We start from the raw sequence: 21177 nt of genomic DNA, 5'->3' as shown, positions 1-21177 counted from the left end.
GTAGCTGCTCGCATGCGTGCACTTACAAAACAACACACGCTGGCGTCAAAGGCCTTTAAAAAAATGTTTTTAACCCTAAGCCACATTTCAGAGCTATGGGGTGCTCTGCAGCGTGGCTAAAAACAATTGGCAAAGCCAATTGGTCTCAAAAGCAATGATTGTTTTAATTCTGGATTCTGTCAAACAAGAAAACGTTCACTTACAACTAAGGAGTTCAGCGAGCTTTCGAATTGGCTTTCTAGACTAAATGTAGTGGTTTCCAAATCATGGCATTCTGGAGTCCACGCAGGTACCTAGAACTCTCTGTGTCTTTAAAATCTTAGTATTATGCACCCCATCAAACATAATTCATATATGCATCTCACAAGAAACCAAAAGAGTAGAGAGGTACAGTAATTGAGTATTGACTTTGAGATGGTCCTGTTAACCATTTTCCTTTTGTCAAAAATAAAAATATAGTCAGCGATTTTGACCTTTTACAATGATTTCTTTTAAAGTTTGGTCCACATCCGTACTCTGTTGTTGGAGTATGTCACTTCTGTGTGGGCAAGAACATACATATGCCAACATCTGGATAAACTCCACTGGAATATTTGGAGACAAAAACAAAATTGTATTTACTAGTGGGCTTCTATAGAACTAGAAAGTAATTCAGGAAGTCAAAATCAAAGGCACAAAATAGTAACCATTTTGGATAAGTAATGATGTATCCAAGCTAAATTAGCAAACATGGACATTCATGTCATAGAAAAATTACCTATGATATTTTTCTCGGAACTCATTTGTATGAGTTACTTCTAGTACCTTTTTTTTGTTAAAATATGTAAATAAAAATATTTAAAATAAAATAAAAAGTAACTAGGAAAAAATCTTTACTCCAACCACATCTAAAATACCATATGTATGAATCCTTTGATTAAAAAAACAACCGCAATACATTACAGATCAAGGGATCATTACCTTGGTTGACCTAAAAAGTAACACTTTAATGCATCGAAAAATAAACACCTGTAATGTACTAACGTTTCAAATGGATAATTTATCCCAGTAGTAATTTCTTGAAAAAGAATATTTTCAAAAAGTGTGTGTCGGCCCTCTGATCTAATAAACTCAAAGGGCCGATGTGCAGGATTTGCACTGTCGGACTCCCAAAGGATGGGAATTCTCAAATAAATAAAGAAAACATATGCAAGCCAATATTCAAAGTCAAAACAATAAAGGTTTATTTAAAATGTAAGTATCATTACCAAAGGCAAAACCTAGTTAGTGAGTCAGATTCATATCTGCATCAATAATGCATAGAAATAAAGCCAAATGCAAAAGGTCATAACACAAGAGAATTAGCTAGCATAATTCTACTCAGTTCATAAGTCAAGGAAGAGTGTAAATATAGATTTGCTAGAGGATCGACATGTAGCGTTTTTCAGAGAAAGGTGTAGAGACTGCTTGATTGCAATCAAATAAACAGAGTATCGTTGATTCTTCCATAGTGAAAGCGAACAAAAAGTCTGGCACACATCCCAGAAAAGGCACATTTTATAGTTTCAGAGACGCGAAATACAGTGCAGTCCATATGACATAAAGTGGTTTCGGGGGGCTGTACTAACCAAGATACATGACTTAAACCAATCAACAATGTAGAAATTCTGCTTGGTGAAATGTTACTTAAGAAAATCCCTAAATCACTAATAAAATGTTAATACCGCTTACAGTACAAAAAAGAGAAGTGACCTACACTATTGAAGCAAATGGAACAATAAGGCATTTGAAGTACAGTTTTGACTTGGGCAACAGCAGGCCTTGAATATTGCAACATACAAGAACACCTTGAGATAGCTTCCTCTTAAGGCACAAAAGTAAATACATTTCATTCTGTACACAAAAACACCACCATAAAATGAATCTCATTTTGAATATTTCATGAAAAAAAAACACAAAACATAAACATGCATATAGGAAACTTGTTCATGCACCTTTAAAAACCAATTTTCTTTCAGCAACTTTATAATGGATGTCAGTGAAAACAGGCTTAGGCCCAGTAAATTAAATTTTTGACCAAGTAACACAAACTTAAACATGCTCCAATAAACATAATTTCCAAAATAATTGAAAAGCTTTTTGAGATGAAATAGTTCCATAATAAGAATATCTTAGTGGGATAGTGTGAGCAGAGAGAGTGGATATACATCACACCAAACTGGAAAGGACTTCTTCTCATCATGTTTGCCGAACCACTCCATAGCTTCTCTGCTCCACAACCTCACTGAAGCCCATAAAGAAAAAGACTGAGAGAAGAGCATATCACATGGCCCACTTGACACATATTGCAAAGCAAATCTACTCAACCTCATCTTCGGTATTGCCGATGTCGCAATCCAGAAAGAAGCTAGGCACAGGTAAGTGGGGACTCAGTTCACGCGAGAGCCATCCAGGGATGTCTTAAAATTGCAGTACAGATAGGATGACTGTGTTCATAGATGCATCCATGTTGTAGTCAGACAGGCATTATTAGTTTATTAAAGTGTAAAAAATCATTAGCAAAATGCAAATAGTTAAACAGTTGGATAGGTGACTTATGTAAGTTGCACAGGACTGACACCTTAAAATGAGAGTTATCCCTGGGGAGATTAGTTTCCCAGACTTTGATGAGTATAGGAAGTGTTCCTATCCAATAGAGCCTCGGATGCCTGTAGGTTAAAGATGCCATAGGAGATCTTTGCTAATGAAAATACGATTTTCTTAAAAGAATAGAGAATGTGGTTAGTGATGACCTAATGTGTGTTTGCATCTTCATGCCCCACATATGCGTTATGAAGCAACAACCCTATTTTTTTCCTTTTTTAACTTTAATATATCGCACCAAGATGGCTGAAGCAAGTCTTGTGGCCAATTTAAAAAGTATACCAGAAGCAGATTTTTTTTTAATAACACAATGGTGAGGCAGTAAGGAGGGAACATATATGGGGGCGGGATGATGCCACCTCATGTCTCTCTTAACCACCAGCAGACAATCCTGCCCCTTTATCTCACTCTTGCTGGTTTCTGCTTTCGACATTTGTTAAAATGTGTCCATCTTTCTCTTCCTCCTTCTTTCCTCCTAGTGTCTTCACTCTCTTGCTGTTGGTCTGATGATCTAAAATAAGCGCCAGTCCCCAAAAATGAGTGCCGGTGGGCCCCACCTGCAATCACCAGCACAAATTAAGCACTGTAAATGGGGTGCAACAGAGTTCCTTACTTTCAGATAGGATAAATGTCTTAAAAATGAGCAGTTCCACATGTATATACCATTGCAGCCATAAATTACAGAGTTGTATTACCTTTTCCTTGATTTGGAAAAGACAGTCTCAAGGCAGGAGGACACGACAGGCACTCCTCTGACTGCATTTCGTATAGGAAGTCTTGGGCCTCTTCTCACTATACTTTTTACAGGAAAACATTCCTTCCTGTCACTACACTTCTTTCATGAACTCTTTATTTCACCTTCTCATGTTTTTTACAGGAAGCACTGGTCCTAATTTCCACACAGCTCCTCTTGTGTGAGCCCGAGCTCCCCTGTCACCGACCTTTGCAGGAAGTAAATGGCTTCTAAATCACTCCAATTTCCACAGGAAGCACACCTTAATGTTGTGTGGTAACTTACAATAAAGAAAAAGACAAGACTCCTCTTGGCAAGGTAAACACAGCTTTCTGCTGTTGCAGCAGGGAGAATAGCTATCTCCACACAGGTAAACCGCTAGTCTCAAATTGCTGCTTCATAGACAGCCATTATGTAGCAACATAAACAATGCTTATTACAAAAGGTCAAATAATAAGTTACTTAGCAGTTACATGTTTTTTTTATAAAAGGTAACATCACCTGTGACCCTAAACTTTTAACCTATAAGCAATCAGATGGGTTTGTATAGGGCAGCTTGTCACCCCGGGGGCAGGGGGGGGGTTCTGCAGGTACTTGTGGGCTGTGTAAGCCTCGGTCAAAAAGCCAGGTCTTGGGCTGCTTCCTGAAGTACTTCGGAGAAGGGGCAGTGTGAAGGTGGATGGGGAGGTCGTTCTAGGACCTGGCGGCGAGGTAGGAAAAGGAGGGTCCGGACTTTTGGAGGGCTTTGTAGGCATGAGTGAGTGAGGAGCTGAAGAGGCATCCAGTGGAGAGCTTCTGAGGTGGGGCGTGATGCTGGTCCTTCTGAAGAGGTTGATAATGAGTCGTGCTGCTGTGTTCTGGATGTTCTGGAGGTGGTTCAGGAGTTTTTTGGTGGTTCCAGCTTAGAGTGTGTTACTGTAGTCAAGTTGGCTGGCGATGAGGGCCTGGGTGACTGTCTTCCTGAAAGAGACTGGAATCCATCAGAAGGTCCTGTGGAGCATGCGGAGGGTGAGTAAGCAGGAGGAGGAGACAACATTAAAGTGTTGCTTCATGGTCAGGATGATTCAGAGATTGCACATTTTTAAAAAAAAATGTTTTTTTAATAATTTCCATTCCATCAGAACAGGAAAACATTCTCGAACATAAAAAGGCAGTGTAGCACATCACATCATTATCATAAATACCATCAATTATTAAAAAGTCACAATTATGCAGTTTCACAGCATTCGAAACCCGACCCCATCCAACCATTCTTAGGTCGTCAGACTTCATCCGAATCTGAGTCACCATCATCTCGGTCCGGTGGTGGATCACAAATATCACCTTATTTATTCCACGCCCCCCAGATTTTACTCCACTTTTTAGGGCATCCCCTCCTACTGGATAACAGGACTGCCATCTGACTTAAGGACACCTCTCCTACTCCATCTCATAATGCTAGAATGTAGATTAGCAGTTACACAAGCCAAATCTTAAAAGAGCTTGATGACTTTTCCTGTTTCTTGCTTAAGAGCTGCTATAAAGACTATCAATTCAGCTGCTGGTACTGTTATCTGCTGTACTATGTGGAGTGTGTCTGAAGAATCATGCTGTTGTGCTACTACTGTCTCAACCGTTTGTCTTACTCCTGTATCCTGGTCAATAGTAGAAGAACCATCAACAAAATAGACAATGCTATCTGGAATAGGATCCTCTGTTGTTTGACTAGATATATTAGGAATATACGTTGCACAGTTATGCGCATCATCCTCAGAGTCTAATATAGGATAAGTAAAGAATGTCACAGGGTTCATTGTATGATACTTCACAACCTTTAAAGATGGTAGTGACAATATCACTTCATATCTTGACACTCTGTGTAATTAGAGTGGTCTTAGCCTTCTGAAAATAGCAAACACTGCATGTTCTGCATAGAGTGTTAAGGCCCACCCTCCCCAACAATGGACGGGCTCTTCTACACTGCAAAGGCTGCAGTGACGAGACCTTGCTCGCAAGAATAATATCCCCCATCACTAAATCTAACCTTCCACTAAAATGTGCAATGGTTTTTTCTCCTAAGGGATATTTCTGCATAAGGACAGCTGTCATCACTTCACCATTGCAGTGACAAAATAGTTAAAATCCCTTGGTGTAGTCAGAAGTCCCCAAAACTATGGTATTTTTTTATTTCAGTCTTCAATTTTTGGAAAGTCTTCCTTATCTCTGGTCTCCATGTTATCTAATCATTTCTGTCTTCCGCCTGTTTAATAGAATCCAACAAAGGCACTATTAAAGTGTTGTAATCAAAGACCCATTCTCTTACCTAATTGCAGAGACCAAGAAACGTCTGCATTCCCGTAAGATTTTCTGGCTCAGTTCTTTGACTTATAGATGCTGCTCTCTCAGAAGTTACTCGTTGACCAGAAGCTGACAGTAATTTTTCTCTACTCTGTTAAACGCTAGGGGACTCATAATACCCTTGAAGTAAACGAGAATACAAATAGTCAAGCGATAGGAGAACACTGTCAAATAATGACTGTCTGGATGAAAAGGAATGCTAAAAAAGGCATCCTTAAGATCTATAACAGAGAATTATTTATCATCCTGAGGAATATTTGTCAACATGATAGAATGGTCGGAAACAATTGGAAATTCTTGTACTACTACATCATTCAGGGGGCACGGGTCTTGAACCATACACCAGGTAATACCCTTAGATTTCTTGAATAGATAAATAGGGATATTTCAAGGAGACACTCCAGAGTAAATTAATCCTTTCTCTATCAGCGCCTGTCTAGAAGGGGCAATGTTGTCATCTGCTTCTTTAGAAAAAGATACTGTCTCACCGTAGGTAGAATAGCACCTTCCTTCAGTGTATTTCTGAATGGAGTAGCAGTACGAATAAGGCCTACATCATGGGGACCCTCAGTCCTCAGAGGGATCCAATACTTGGGAAAGATCTGCATCCCTGGCAGAATCAAAAGATCTTCCTGGTGTGGGCGTCCTTACTTCTAATACTTTACTCAGTGGTATATCATTCTGAAAGACTACAATTGTTTTCTTAAAATCATCATCAAATAATTGATCATACAATGTTTTCCTAACCATTTTACCTGGCTCAGTGCATATAACACATGCCCATAAGACATGGTTATGATCGCTTGCTGTCAGAGGACCATAGGTTGGTGTTATCTCTAAGGTCTCTATTTGTAATATCAATTCATTGTCAGGTATCCAAGAATCTTGCCCTTGTTACCAGAAAATAAACTCTTAAGGTAACTATTATTGTATATACTGCTGTAGCAAATGCCTCTATATCAGTGGGTCGAGCTCTAATTTGATCTCAAGTAGAAGAATTTACTGTTACAGCCATCATCCTAGAAGATGGAATCCAGGAGTAGAAAAAATTATAGTACCATCAGGCTCAAAATCTATAGTCATATTTAATTGGGCCATAAGATCTTTCCCCAATAGATTAGCTGGGGCGGCTTTTCGGAGCGATAGTGCGCTCTACAAATAAACCATACAAATTAGCTGGGGCGGCTTTTGAGAACAGTTAACAGCCATCAATGTACCTCCATCCTATTTCCATCTCCACTAGTTCAGTAAATGGAACCCTCATTACTGCCCCAGAGAATCCTTGGGTTTGCATTGATGTACTAGAAATGGGAAGGTCACCTCTCATATATAAGATTGGGTTGCTCCCGAATCTATGATGAAGGCATACCTCTTGTCATTAATAGCTACCGTTACAATGGGTGCCTCGTCTGGCCTGTACATCACTGTCAATACTAGACACATGGAACTAATGTGTGGGCACCTTCATTGTTTATATCCTCCCACATAATTTGTCTGGAAAGAATTTCCTCCTCTCACAATCACACCTCCATGTCCATTTTGAGGTGGAGTCGCCATTGAGTGTGCTTGGTAACTTTGCTGTAGCAGCATTTGTTGTACTTGAGGCATTACTAGTTGCTGCACATTTTGTGGTGGCAACTTGGTACATATATTTATGGGTTTGACTGTTGCTGTGCTACTGTATTTCTTGGCTGATTATGAACTCCTGTTCCTCCAATGTGCTCATCCCATCTCTTAGTCCTGCAGTCTCTAAACAAAATTGTATCTGTGACAATAGTGACATGTTTGTTCCATACTCTGGGGACCTATCCTGCCTCTTCCTATTCCTCCTCATCCTCCTCTGATACTTCTTTGTGCCCTTACACTATCCTGCTGTTCTGGATGCTGTTGTTGGGTGGTCCCTCGGACTGATCCCACACACATTACAGTCATCTGAGTGGTGGCTGTTACCACAGCTCCTTCCACTGCTCCTTTCTTTGCCAAGATTTGCTGCACTAACTTGACTACTGCTTTTTCTGTCACCTACTGTTTGTTTCTCTCTTTCGCTTGCATTTTTTTAATGGATTATATTTGCCTGCATTTCTGTCCAAGGCTTGGCTTCCAATGCCACTGTATTATCAAGTTTGTCTTCCACATCAGAGGGTAAACTCTTTTTCACTACATTATAAAACAATATGGCATTTACCCATTACTTCCCAACCCTGACCTACTTCTTGGGTCCACTTTTCTTTCATCGTACTAAAAACTAGGCAGGATCTTCATTTGGCTGCATTGATTGAGCTATGAAGGACCCAATGTCTGGCCTGTCAGGATACATTTTCCTCAACGGATCCTACACTACTGTCCGAACTAAATTAAATGGGGAGCCATCATACCTAGTATCAGTGAAGGTAACATTTCTCACTCTAGCTTTCTGAAAATCAGTATCTGTCTCATCTTCTATAAGAGAGCTAAGTAAACTCTTTCTCACCTACTTCCAGGGCAATGCCTGCAATTTGCTTCACAAAGGCTCCAATCCATTTCCCTGCTCACTCTGTAAGTGGCGGTAACAACTTCTTAAGATTTTCCTTGTCCATTTGTGGCCAAGGAACATCATTGCATATCAAGGGCATCTAATGTACGGGAGTGACAGAATGTTGGGGGTTGTGCTGTCTAGCATATTTTTACCAAACGTGCAAATATTTCTGCATGTAGGGATAATCCCAGTCGGGATCTCCCTCATCATAAGAATACAATCATCAGCATTTGCCATTTCACATAAATCAAAGGACTCTTCTGGTGGCCATGGACTCATCTGTGGGTTTGAACCTTCAGTTCATCCTGCTAAATTATCCACATGAGGTACAATACTGTACCAACTATTTTCTCCTTCAGCTACTATTTCACTGGGGGTGAGATTAGTGCTGCGTAAAACTGATTGCCATCTGCTGCATTGGTGTTATCATGTGGTATCAGTCTTTCCATTGCTTCACAAGATCCCATCCTGGGATCTGGCTGGCCATGTGTTCCCTGAAACTGCAACTGCTCAAGCTCAGTCGCTCAGGGTTTCCTAGCTCTAGAGAGCATGTCCTATTCTCCTTCTCAAGTGCTGGTGCGATCCCATTGCACCCTTTGAATGGTCAAGATCAATAAGGGGCCTTTCTATTTTTATTTTTTTAAAACATATTTTACATATTTTATTAAGTTTTGAAGGTACCGCATGGGCGAAAGCCCGAAAAAATCGACATACAGACAAATTATTAAAGGATTACCAAATGTGGAGTTATCCGTGAGTACACTTTGTATACATAACAAAAAAAGACACACTGAGAACTGTAAGCCTTTCTTAAAGGTTAATGTCATAAGTAGGGTGCCTAGCCTTTGGAGATCGAAACATTTCACCAATGTTGTCTACATGCCTATGTATAGACTCTACTCTATTTGCCATCCTCCCAAAACTTCTCTGAATCTGTCCTGAAAGATTGTAATAATATTCTTCTCTCCTTGCTTTTCTCGCTTCCTTTCTGTCCTCTCTTCGTGATAACCATTCCTGAACTCATTCTGGTGAAACTATTGCATTCCTCTCCTGCGACAGAGGTAAATTATCTTCAGTGCTCCTAAAATCCTCATCTCTTTCTTGGGACACTGACCATTGCGCCATACTAACAGCCCTGCCTACATAGTCATTCCCTCTAGCATCATCTGCATCTCTTCATTGGGGAGTAGACATTCGCTCCCTAACTACCCTACATGTTGCGTCCCTCTTCTGTAGTAAGTGCGATGTTGTTGAACAGGCAAGCGACTGATCGTCACTGTCGACCGATCGACCCTTTGATCCACCTCTATCCTCCTGGGGAGAGGCTGGATCTCAATTTAGTGTAAACTGCACGCACTTCTAGTTGTCCTCAAAACTGAGAGTCACCTACCCTTACTTATTGTCTGGAAGTACTTGTGTGTCTTGACTTTGACATCTGTGGGGCAACATTAGAGGATCCCTTTCAGGATTGTGAAGTGGTCTCAACTTTAAGATCCTCAAATCCCACTGCTACCTCCTGTAGCTATGTCATTGTATAAATGCAGGTACCTTAGGGAAAATATTTATAGGGTTATATGGAGGTGGGAGAGCAGATGGGGTACTAGGAGTATCAACATTTGAGGAGTCCTTGGCCCTCTCACAAAAAACTCGCAACTTAACTTTTATCTCTCTACTCAATATTACTTCTTTTAAATTATGACACTTGTCCTTACAAACAAGAAATCCGTCAATTTGTCTTTTTAATAATATGTTAAACATTATACATCATAATAATACAATGCAATATTATACAACAACATAACTCTAATGTGGCCACATTTCTATTTACATGCATAAACACGCCCATCATCAATATTTAAAAAAAATGCACACTTCAACTACGTCCTAATGTTAATTACCATTGTTTTAACTTTAGATAGTAAATATCATCAGCAGCAACTGGCCACTTCCCCCCTCACTTAAGAGAGGATAACCCTCAAACCAAGAGTCTCATAGGCCATTGAATGACTACCGTCCGGAACCTAATGTCAAGAAATTTGTTTTTCAGATCATTTTTGAAGGTAAAGTTTAATGACACTGGCCTTTCCGCTGTGCCTCTTTGTCAAAAAATTGGAACACATATTGGAAACCAAACTTTTAATCAACTACATTGACCACTTCCAACTTTATATTGGGATAAACACTCTACCCACTACACAGAGCCTTAACTTAATATTTTGCCACACATGTACACAATCTTGCATGCAATAACCTTATATTTCCATTACATCTGCATTTACCATTGCCAGAGAGACAAGTTATACAAAATATACAAAACATGAAATGTAGCCTGCATTTTGCTCACCTTAAAGACCGCAATCGCCGGGTCCTATAACCCACCCGTGAGTGAATAGGCAGCACTTTAGAGAACACGGTATCTGCTTACCTCAATAAAGATGTGCAGTAATCTATGTAGCGGGGTAGGCGGTATTCTAGTGACAACAGTCAGTGAGGGCAAAGGGGAAACTTGTCTGGCTCGCCAAATGTTACGGGGTAACTTAAGATATAGAAAAAGACAAGACACCTCTTGGCAAGGCAAACACAGCTGTTTACCGTTGTGGCAGGGAGAGTAGCAATCTTCACATAGGTGAACAGTGTGGTCTTAAATTGCTGCTTCACAGGCAGCCACTTTTATAGCAACATATACAATGCTTATTACAAAAAGTCAAATAATAAGTTACTTAGCAGTGACATGTTTGTTATTAAAGGGCTCATCATCTGTGTCCCTAAACCTTTAACTTTTTTCTTACACGTTATTGCATCTTCTAACAATGCTTAACAAACTAGCTATTTACTACTCTTGAATGCATGTGTATTTGCGTGTATGCTTTATGGTTCTGCTCCAAAGAACTCTTATCAGATTCTGTGTACCGTTGGCTTATTTAATCTCCTGCTCCTATTCTTCAATCATGTTTATAATTTACTGAGACAACAGAATATTTGCCTGTGTGCTGAGACCATACATTCCTTCAAACTTACAAACACAGGTTTTCCTTTAACTAAGACCTTGCTAGTCATGCATTCTATTTTCAAGTGAACTCTTCACCTTGTTGGCATCAGCATGGATGTTAGGCCTACACTGCTCACCAAATATGATTTTATATTGTTTTCTATCAATGTCTGCTGTAGCATCATTTCTTCGTATTTCATTTCCTCTCCAACCTTAATCTTCTAACTGGTCTTCTTCTCTTCACTCAAAAACATATTCCCAGCTCTCATACTGCACTTCTACATAAAGCAGCAGACCTCGGTCCACTAAGTGCAGTAATACCCAGGCCCATATTGCACTGTTATGTTATTTCCACTTGCTACAGCACACAAGTCATACCCGAAGGTATATCTCGGTGCTACTCTACACTTTGTGTAGAAAGTACTACCCATTCTACTCATCATGGAACTTTTTGTAGAGAATATAACATTTCTAGCTTTGAATTAATGTAGGATAGTGTGCTCCTAATGACTTTCAACCCCTTCTCATGTTTCTTCCTTTTATTTTTCACCCTCAGATAGTTTTGCTGCTTCCTTTGTGTATAAAAAACAGCATCTTGTCAAAGAAGATAGAATGAAGCTTACTTGCAGTAATGGCAAATACGGTAGGAAAGTCTTTTTGCGTGTTTTGTCTACATCACTCAGCCTGAACCCCATGGCACCAATGCATTTCTTACCTAAGCGTGATTAAAAAAAGCATTGAATTATTCTTTGTTCCAGAGAGTTTTTCGAGTGGGTATTTGCTTCCCCATTTCCAGTATTGAGTCAGAGGTCCTTCAGTATCTGGTATGCACACAGCACCTTAATTATACAATAGTATTCCCACCAGCATTGTTAAAGGTTTGTCTAGTTGGTTAATAGCTCTTTAAATCAAGGTCTTCTTTCCAGTTCCTGTAACCTGGTTATTACTGATGAAAGCTCATTTTGACTATAAAAACGTTTGTTTTGCCAGGTTGTTGTCTTGTTTTTATTAAATTGTGCAATTTTCAGTACTATACTTGTTGTGGGGACGGGGAAGAGCCTCATTGCACTGCTAGATTTCTCAGTGGTGTTTTGAGGTTTTCACTGTGGCATGCGTCTTTCTGTATCTTGTGCTTGGGGTAAATAGGAGTATGCTAATGTATTTGGATTGTTGCAAGCTATTCTACTAAAATTGGACTCGCTTATCAAAATCACATTACCTGGTGCATAAAAGGTATCAGACCTTTGAACATCTGCAGTGATCCAGTAGGAGAAGGGGTTCGCAATTTCACAATAATCAGACACAGAGCTCTGTCCAAAGTTTTCAGCCATGGAAAATGTGGATCATATGGATGTGCACACTGTGTGCCCTGGAGAGTGGATGGCTGTTTTATTTCTAAATTCAACTCAGCTGCGATTTTGTTGTTTGCCTTGTTTAAGTATTCCAACTAAATGCATACATACCTTTGAGCGTCAGCTATAAATTTACTCTCCCCGAGGCTGACTTGACAAAGCTAATAGGTTTCATTTTATATTCTCAGCTCAGTAGTAACAATCACATCACAAAAGAGTTGGTGGCAATTTGTGGATCAATCCAATCATTTATTATTGATGAAGTGTATAAACGTTTGTTGGGCCTGCCATAAATCACTTTGGTAGCTTTCATTGGGGAGCTTGATGATTGTTGTAAGTTTACTTATATTATCCAAGTACTGTACAATGTTGTTTGGTTTAGAAAAGGTATATAAACATGTGATATAAGCTCATTCCCCTTCTCAGAGAGATTTAGATTTTTCAGAAGAACGATCTCGGTTCCCATTGCTGGAATAAAAGGGTGAAACCACACCAATGTACCGTTTTTCATCATTTGGTCAACATTTTTGGAATGCTGCTATTGAGAGGTTGAGGTTGTCTTTTTCTGTATTTTTCAAGGGCACATTGACTATCTTGCTCATTAGGAACATGTTGGGGCCAGAGGTTTGAAAATGCAACTTTTAGAACCTAAGCAGTCAGTTTGATTGAATGCTGACTTTTTTCTGGGTTCGGATAGTGGGGAGCATTTTTATATTTTGGGTGGGTAAACAGTATTTTCACTGTGTCATTCAGTGTTTGAACATGATTAGTTTGGTATACTAAAGTTAATCTGAGCTGAACTCATAAATATGTGTTTAAGTATGAGAACTGATCTAAAAATATTTTTTTCATGAATTGAGTTAAACTTTGTGGTATGTAATTCGTACCTGAACTGCAACTCTCTGTCCACGTTAAGTGCATCTGGGTTGACCTAAATGTCCTTTAAACTGAAAAATCCTTAACTGTAGCAAGATGAATTTAATAAATAATGCTTGGACCTGTGTAACTTGCTGTATTCGATGTAATGCGCATCTGGGTAGGCCTCATAAATATTAATGTGGGAACTGGGGAACTCCACATTCCTTGTACATCATATGTGGCATTGCTTTGCTTTACTATTTATTTCTGCCTATAACTGGGCATTCAAGTACTATAATCCTGGCTAACTTTCAGCACATATGATATATTTCCTTTTAACATTTCCTCCTGGTTTGATTAAGCCTCTGCACTGTGCAGAACTCACACATTGATTGCCCACACACGTACTTCCTGATAAGTTATATCGCAACCCACACCTTGAAACTGACTCTGCTGTTCCCTCGAGTCCTGCTCTGATACTGTTACATACACATCTAGCACCAAAGTAATTCTCCCTTGTCCTTTGAAGACCCTCCTGTATCACTCTGAATTACTCCTGTCCTTGTAAATAAAGTAGTGTCCACACCCATAGATCAATGAAGTATTTAGAACCTGTAATTAGATGGATCATTGAGGACCTGATAATGAGTTAGGCTGAATTCCATGTAGAGATTGCCGGTGGCCAGAATTACTTTTATCAACCAGTATCTCCTCATGGATTCTTCCTGTTACCAGTTAGACCAACATCAGAACAGTGCAGAATTCCTAAACCAAGGGTGTTGAAGCTCCCATTTACCAATTGCATTGAGCAGGTGGTAAATGCGAGCAACGGCTACCCTGCTGTGGAGAGGATGAATGGAGGAGGATGGGATAGTAGGGGAGGAAAAGTGAAGAATAGTTTAGACAGTGGGAGCATGAATCTGGTCAAATAAAAGTTTGACTGCTGTTGCAACTAATCCTGATTCGATTTTACCAGTCAGGACTACCGTCCAGTAAAATCGCGTCCCATTTACCCGCACCCAGGAAAATTGGGTGCAGGTTTACCTGGATCTTTTTTTATTTTTTATTCTTGTTATTAACAAGTGCTCATGAGACCATACCATACATGACAATTCCGTAGATCCAACCATGAGGTGACCACAGAGAACAATAACAATACATTCATGAGGGAACAACAATGACAGTACAGAGAAAGCCATCCAGTGCATATCTATGTAAACACCCCAGATTCCCTGTATTTTTGCCAGGGAGCCCACACTCTTTTCCATTTTTTAGCACATCCCCTGCTTTTATACACCGTTTCTCCGGCTTGTTGGCACCTTGGTCAAGGTCTCGTTTCCATTCCTCCAGCTGCGGAGACGCCCCCTAGCAATGTTGCGTTTTGTAATTCCCGCAGCCAGGGCCAGCCATATTCCTGTGTATCTAGACCAGTACAAGTCGCCTTTGATCATCAGCAGGTGCCATTTCGGCCACCACCCTGGACATGGTATCAGCAACTTGCGCCCAGAAGCAAACTATCTCGGGCACTCCCATGGGATATGCAGGAAGGTGCCCTCTTGCTGGCATCCCCTAACGCACAGTGCTGACGGAACCCTACCCCATAAGTAAAGGTGTGTGCAGGGATAGTACGTACGGTGTAGAATCTTCAGCTGTACAAGTCAGAATTTAGCGCACATTGCGATCTCCCTTGGGCTCTGTAGAGCCTCCTGCCAATGCTCATCATCTATGCTGCCCAGGTCTTTAGCCCAAAGCATGCAGGAGTCTAATATTAAGATAGCTCTGTGACTGATGGAGCTTGTACTCCCTCTTAAGATCAACGAACGTGAGTGGGGAATCCCCTTTCCATACCTCTCCTAAGTATTCGATCCCTATTAGTTTCCACCCCTCGAAACCAGTGACAATGGCTGCCTCGCGCAACTGATCGCCCATCCACAGTAGAGTTCTACCGGTCAGTTTGCCCGCTCACCCTAGGAGTTTATTGGCCTCTCTCCAGCACTGCAGTACCCCCTTAGTGTGTTCGGGCCACTCCGACCGTGGCCTCCGTGCATACAGGGGGGATTCACAGTTTCCTCCCGGCATAACCATTCTGTCTACTCATTTGGCTGATTCACCTGAAGTTGCGAGGCCCAGTAGTAAAGCCGGATATCTGGAACAGCCAGGTCTCCATCGTAGACTCCCTTATGTAGCTTGTGTAACGGGGTCCCTCCCTCCCACAGCAAAGTTCTAACCGGCTGTGCTATTCGTTTGAAGACAATCTGAGGGGACAGGATATGGTGTGTTCTGTAGAATGTAAAGGTGCCTCGGTAGTGTCATCATTTTGAATAACGCTGCCCTACCAATGAGGTAGAGGGGCAGGGTACGCCAATGACTCACATCCGATCCCAGGCAGCTTAACAGGGGGTCGAGATTCCTGTTGAGAAACACTTTCCTGTCTCTTGTAACAAAGGCACCTGTCTCTCCAGATCCAATGCGCCAGTGGCTCCAGCGCAAGAGCGAAGAGGAGTGGGGACAGGGGGCAACCCTGCCATGGGCCTCTGCGCAGCTGGAAGGATCTGGATACCGCCCCATTGACACGCACTCGGGCCGTGGACCTCTCAGACAAAAGTCTAACCCAACTACAAAAATTCGGACCCAAGCCCAGCTACCGGAGAACCATAAACAAATAGGGCCACTCGATACTATCGAAGGCCATGGAGGCGTCAAGCACCATCAGTGCCGTTTGTGGAGTCCCAGTGCCCTCGGTCATGTGTAACACCCCATATAGTCTTCGTAAGTTGTGACGCGTGCTTCTACGGGGCATAAATCCTGATTGGTCTACGTGTACAAGCTCTGTTATGATGGACACCAGTCTATCCGCTAATACCTTGGTGAGGACTTTGGCTTCTACGTTGATAAGGGAGATAGGACGGTACGAGCTACAGTGATCAGGTAGCTTACCAGCCTTATGAATCACCACAATCGTCACTGCCCTCTGGTCAGGGTGAGTGGAATTCTATATGTTAATTCTGTTCCACCTCACTAGTAATTAGGGCTTTTACGTTATGTTATGATATGTTCTATGTATTTATATAACGCAACGCTCATTCTATGATTAGTATCACCTTGAAGTGCTATCCCAGTCTGTTGCATTTGTGCCTTGATATTAAAGATTATTTATTATAAATTGGAGTCTAGTTGGGTCTTTTAGCTGAAACACCAGTATTGTAATAGTAGTTCTGCTTGTGTTTTCAACAGGTGTGTTTTATTAATAGATTGATGGTTTATTGGGTTTAATTGGTCTAGCCCGCGGTCTTGCTAAATTGTATGGTTGCTGTTTGTGGTAATTAACCTTGTTTATTGCCTTGCACATTTGATATGTGGCAGCATAAACTGTAGTTAGTAGTGATGTTGAGGAACCACAATGTACATCTGTTGGTCTATCTGGGCTATGTTGATAGGGTGTAACGAGTCGTGCTTAACACATTCTGTTGATTGGTTGGTGTGTGATGCATTTTTATTTTTAAATCTGTTTATTTAGTTTTTCATAAAACTATTACAACACTCGTTGAAATCAAACCATTACACTACGGCATTCTACCTTGGATACATCGCTGCACAATGTACATATCTACACAGCAGATCAGTGTTCGGAACAGGCAGCTCAATATATCACAGAACAGAATTCTATTCACCATCTGAGTTTGTCTTCTGAGTTCTTAAATAGTCTGTGAGGTATACCCAGTAATCACGTGGTTTTGATCGGGCTGGTAATTCTTCCTCATATGTTCGTAACGTGTCTTGACAGTATGCCATGTCCGCAATCCATTGCTTAATGGATGGTGCCTGTTTACTGCCCCAGCATAGAGACATTCTACGCTTTGCGAGTAACAGGGCTATCATGCAAAATTTACGTTTTAAAGCTTTCACATTTGGTACTAAACCCAACAAGCAACTCTTCACAGTACAGGCCACTGGTATCGCCAGCATGTCTGTTAATGTTCCTGTAACCTGTTTCCAATAATCGCTTATTTATACACAGTGCCACGCCAAATGTAAAAAATCAGCTTGACCATAGACACATCTAATACATTTCACTTCTGATCTTAAACCACATTTGTAAAGTTTGACCGGCGTGTAATAGGTTTGGTGTAGGTATTTTACATGAAGTAGTCTTAGGTTCCCATTTGGTGTCAGCAACTGTGTGAGATTACAGGTCGTTAGCCAGTCATCATCGTCAGTGGATCTTACAGAGACACATTCCATCGAGCCATGGCCTTCTGGGATGTATGCCCTATTTCATCTTGCGCGAGTTTATAGAGTCGTGATACCAAGTGTGCGGTGTTAGGGGACGTGATGATATGTTGCAGTGTTCGTAACTGTTCTGGCTCGTTTGGAAAATCGGGGTATAAATCCTTCACAGCTCTCTTTAATCTATGGTTGTTAAATTGAAATAGGAGTGATTGATTTTGAATGTAGGTCAGATCTTGAGCAGTGTTAAATACCCCATCTGTATATAAATCCCCCATAGTGACTATTCCCACTTGCTTTAGTAGGTCCATACCCATCTGTTAGTTCGTCACCGATAGTTCTGGATGATGGTGTAATGGGAGAGCTGGTGCATATAGAGGTAGTTTGTTCGCTAGTTTTCCTAGTGTGCGCCACGCTGCAACAGTCGTATCAATAGTATTGATGTCACGCTCATGCAATGGTGACCTTGTATGTGTGATTATCGCGTCTAGTGGGACCGGAAACGCATCTCCCTCTTCTACCGCTGTATTTGTCAGGTACGGAACCTCATTATACCAATGGGTAGCGTATTGTGCTTGCGCACATAGGTAGTACAAATAGAAATCAGGTACGTTCAGCCCGCCTTTGGCATATATTGCAATGTAAGTGTGCGTAACTCGATTCTCGCCTGTTTCCCTGCCCATATCAACTTCAAGACCGTCGTCGTGATTCTCTTGAAGACTGTTAGTGGTAGACGTATTGGAATATTGTTAAATAAGTAGAGCAGTTTAGGCAATATCACCATTTTAACTAGTGCTATACGGTCAGCTAGCGAGAATGGAAGTTGTATCCATCGATCTACTTTTGCGTCTATGTCCGTTATTACTCTGCCATAGTTAGTGCGTATAACCAATTCTGGGTCTCTGTGATACCATACCCCCAAGTACCGAAGTGGGTCCGTCTGCCATTCCAGTGGAAATTCTACATCATGCGGCGTAGTAGAGTCAGTTAGGGGTATAATGGAGGATTTGTACCAATTTATTTGTAAGCCCGAGTGCCCTCCAAACTGGATGTATTCTTGTATTAAAGATGTCAAATGTTGTTCTGGGTCTCTAACATAAAGCACCATATCGTCTGCATATAGTGAAATGTGTAGAGGGCGGCTTGGGAATTGTAAAACAGAGTGATGATGTAATTGTCTAACCTTACAAGCGAGGGGCTCTAATGCAAGGGCAAATAATAAGGAAGAAAGGGGGCATCCTTGTCGTGTTCCCCTTTCAATTTCAAAGGCTTCTGATACATAGCCGTTTATGCGGACTCTGGCGACTGGTCTGGTATATAGAAGTTGTATCCATTGGGTATAGAGTGGGGGGAATCCCATTCGTTGTAAAACTGCAATTAGGTAGGGCCATTCAATGGAGTCAAACGCTTTAGCAGCATCCAACATAACCGCCACTGCCCGTGTATTAGGTGTCAGGTAGTGTGATAAAACAAATAGCGTGCACGTGTTGTGAGAGGTGGATCGAGAGGGGATAAAGCCCGCTTGATCAGGCAATACCAGCGTGGTTATAAGTGGTTGTAGCCTATTAGCCAAAAGTTTTGCCAATATTTTGGAGTCCACATTTATTAGCGACAGCGGCCTAAAGGAGTCGCACTTTTCTAGACTTTTATTGGGCTTTAGTAAAGCTATTATTACTGCTTCACGCAAACTAGGGGGCAAAACACCAGCCTCAAAAGCCGCACCGTACAGTCTTACCAGGTGTGGAGCCAATATATCTGCGTATTTTTTGTAAAACTCCCCGGTGAACCCATCTGTCCCTGGTGCCTTGCCGTTAGGCAAAGATTTGATAGTGTCCACCACTTCTTCTACAGTTACCGGGAGGGGTAGGTACTGTCGTTGAGCGTCCGAGAGCCACGCAATAGCAACATTTTCTAAATACTCAAATATATCAGCTGTTGATTTGGTGGGTTGTGCTGTGTACAGGGCCTTATATGATTGGACGAAACTAGTCAAGATGGACCTAGTGTCTGTGCATGTATCTCCATTGTGATCCGTGATCTGCAATACTGCTTGTGAGTTTCTGGTGTCACTTAGTTTCGCAGCTAATACTCTGCCTGCCCTGCCGCTCTCGCCAAATCGTCGTGCTATTGGACGCTTGTGTATGTATTTGACCTCATCTTGTGCAAATGTTTGATGCTCGGAGAGGGTCTGTCTAATTTCAGTCAATAGGGCAGCGTCCTGTGTACTGTCGTACAACAGTTCTAGGTCCTGTAGTCGTTTTTCGCATCTTGTTAACTGTGACCGTATGTCACGTAGTATGCCTGTGGTCGTGCTTATGCAGACACCCCTTATTGTCGCTTTAAACGCTTCCCACAATAATCCTGGGTTGTCTATTGTACCTTCATTATGCACAAAATACTCTGTGATTGCTCGGGTTACTGTGACAGCATAGATTGGGTCTATAAGTGCAGTGGCACTGGATCTCCAACTAAATGGGGGTGGCATATATTGCGGTATTTGTAATGTCAATATCACTGGATTATGATCCGACAATGTCTTCGGGAGGTGCTGTATTGTTGTGGTCCACAGGAGCGCGTTCTCTGACCCCAACCAATAGTCTATTCTCGACCAGCTGTTATTAGCTGCAGACGTGTGTGTGGATACTTGTGTTGTGGGATGTTTCACTCTCCAAATATCATACAACTGTTTATCGGCCAAGATATCGAGCAGTTTGGCCCGCGCTTTAGTATGGTGCTCTATGGTGGAGCCAGATCTGTCCAGTTGGTCATGTAACGCTAAATTAAAGTCTCCGCCCCAAAGTAATGTCCTGTCTAGATCTTCCTGTAAATATCTCCATAGTGTGTGAAAGAAGTCTGAATCGTCTGTGTTGGGTCCATACGTGTTCAGGAGTGTCACTCTTTGTCCCCTTAGTATCCCGTTTAATAAAATGTACCTGCCCTCTTTGTCAACCACCACCTTTTCCACCCTAAAACCCGTCCCTTTTTTAATCATGATGGATACTCCCCTAGAGTAAGAAGAGTAGGCAGCATGGTATACTGTTTCTGCCCAGCGTGTGCCTATAGTTTTAGAGGCATGTGGTGCCATGTGAGTCTCCTGCAACATAATAATATCACCATGCCATCTGTCAATACTAGCGAGTATCTGCCTTATTTTCTTAGGGTTAGTGAAGCCCCGTATATTCCATGTGATCATGCGTAACTTTGTTTTATCTACCATGTCGTGTGGTACCGCCATTTAGGGTTATCATTGGAGTGTATTGCAATGTGAACTCAACGGATGTCCTCATGGTTGTCTGTGCCTGTCTCATGTGCTGTAAATGTATAATGCTCACAATACGTGTTTCCAGTAGTGTAGCAATGCTTCTCAAGTGCTTTGGTTTGAACAACTGAACAATTCCCTTCCCCCCCCTCCCCTCCACCCACAACAGCAGCCCAATCCTGCCGCCGCCATACCCAAACATAGAACTTTTCGTAACTAGAATTCAGGTCGGGGAGCTCCCATGTGGAGGCTCGCCGAGGACGCACATCTCCATCCAAGTTAATG

The 21177-nt window shown here is 41.5% G+C and overlaps 2 long non-coding RNA genes across 2 annotated transcripts in view; one reads left to right on the top strand and one right to left on the bottom strand.

Moving 5' to 3' along the window:
- The window catches only part of LOC144826553 (uncharacterized), a 292837-nt gene that overhangs the window by 149563 nt on the left and 122097 nt on the right, over window positions 1-21177 (top strand). The window contains exon 2 of the long non-coding RNA XR_013609846.1: window positions 11753-11839. This is a non-coding gene — a long non-coding RNA (uncharacterized LOC144826553). The remainder of the gene's footprint in view (window positions 1-11752; window positions 11840-21177) is intronic.
- Window positions 1200-21177, bottom strand: part of LOC144826554 (uncharacterized) — a 213199-nt gene continuing 193221 nt past the window's right edge. Inside the window, exon 2 of the long non-coding RNA XR_013609847.1 lies at window positions 1200-4345. This is a non-coding gene — a long non-coding RNA (uncharacterized LOC144826554). The remainder of the gene's footprint in view (window positions 4346-21177) is intronic.

Source organism: Lissotriton helveticus, chromosome 3_2, assembly GCF_964261635.1.
Source record: "Lissotriton helveticus chromosome 3_2, aLisHel1.1, whole genome shotgun sequence".
Taxonomy (NCBI): Eukaryota; Metazoa; Chordata; class Amphibia; order Caudata; family Salamandridae; genus Lissotriton; species Lissotriton helveticus.
This window is presented reverse-complemented; position numbering and strand designations above follow the sequence as displayed.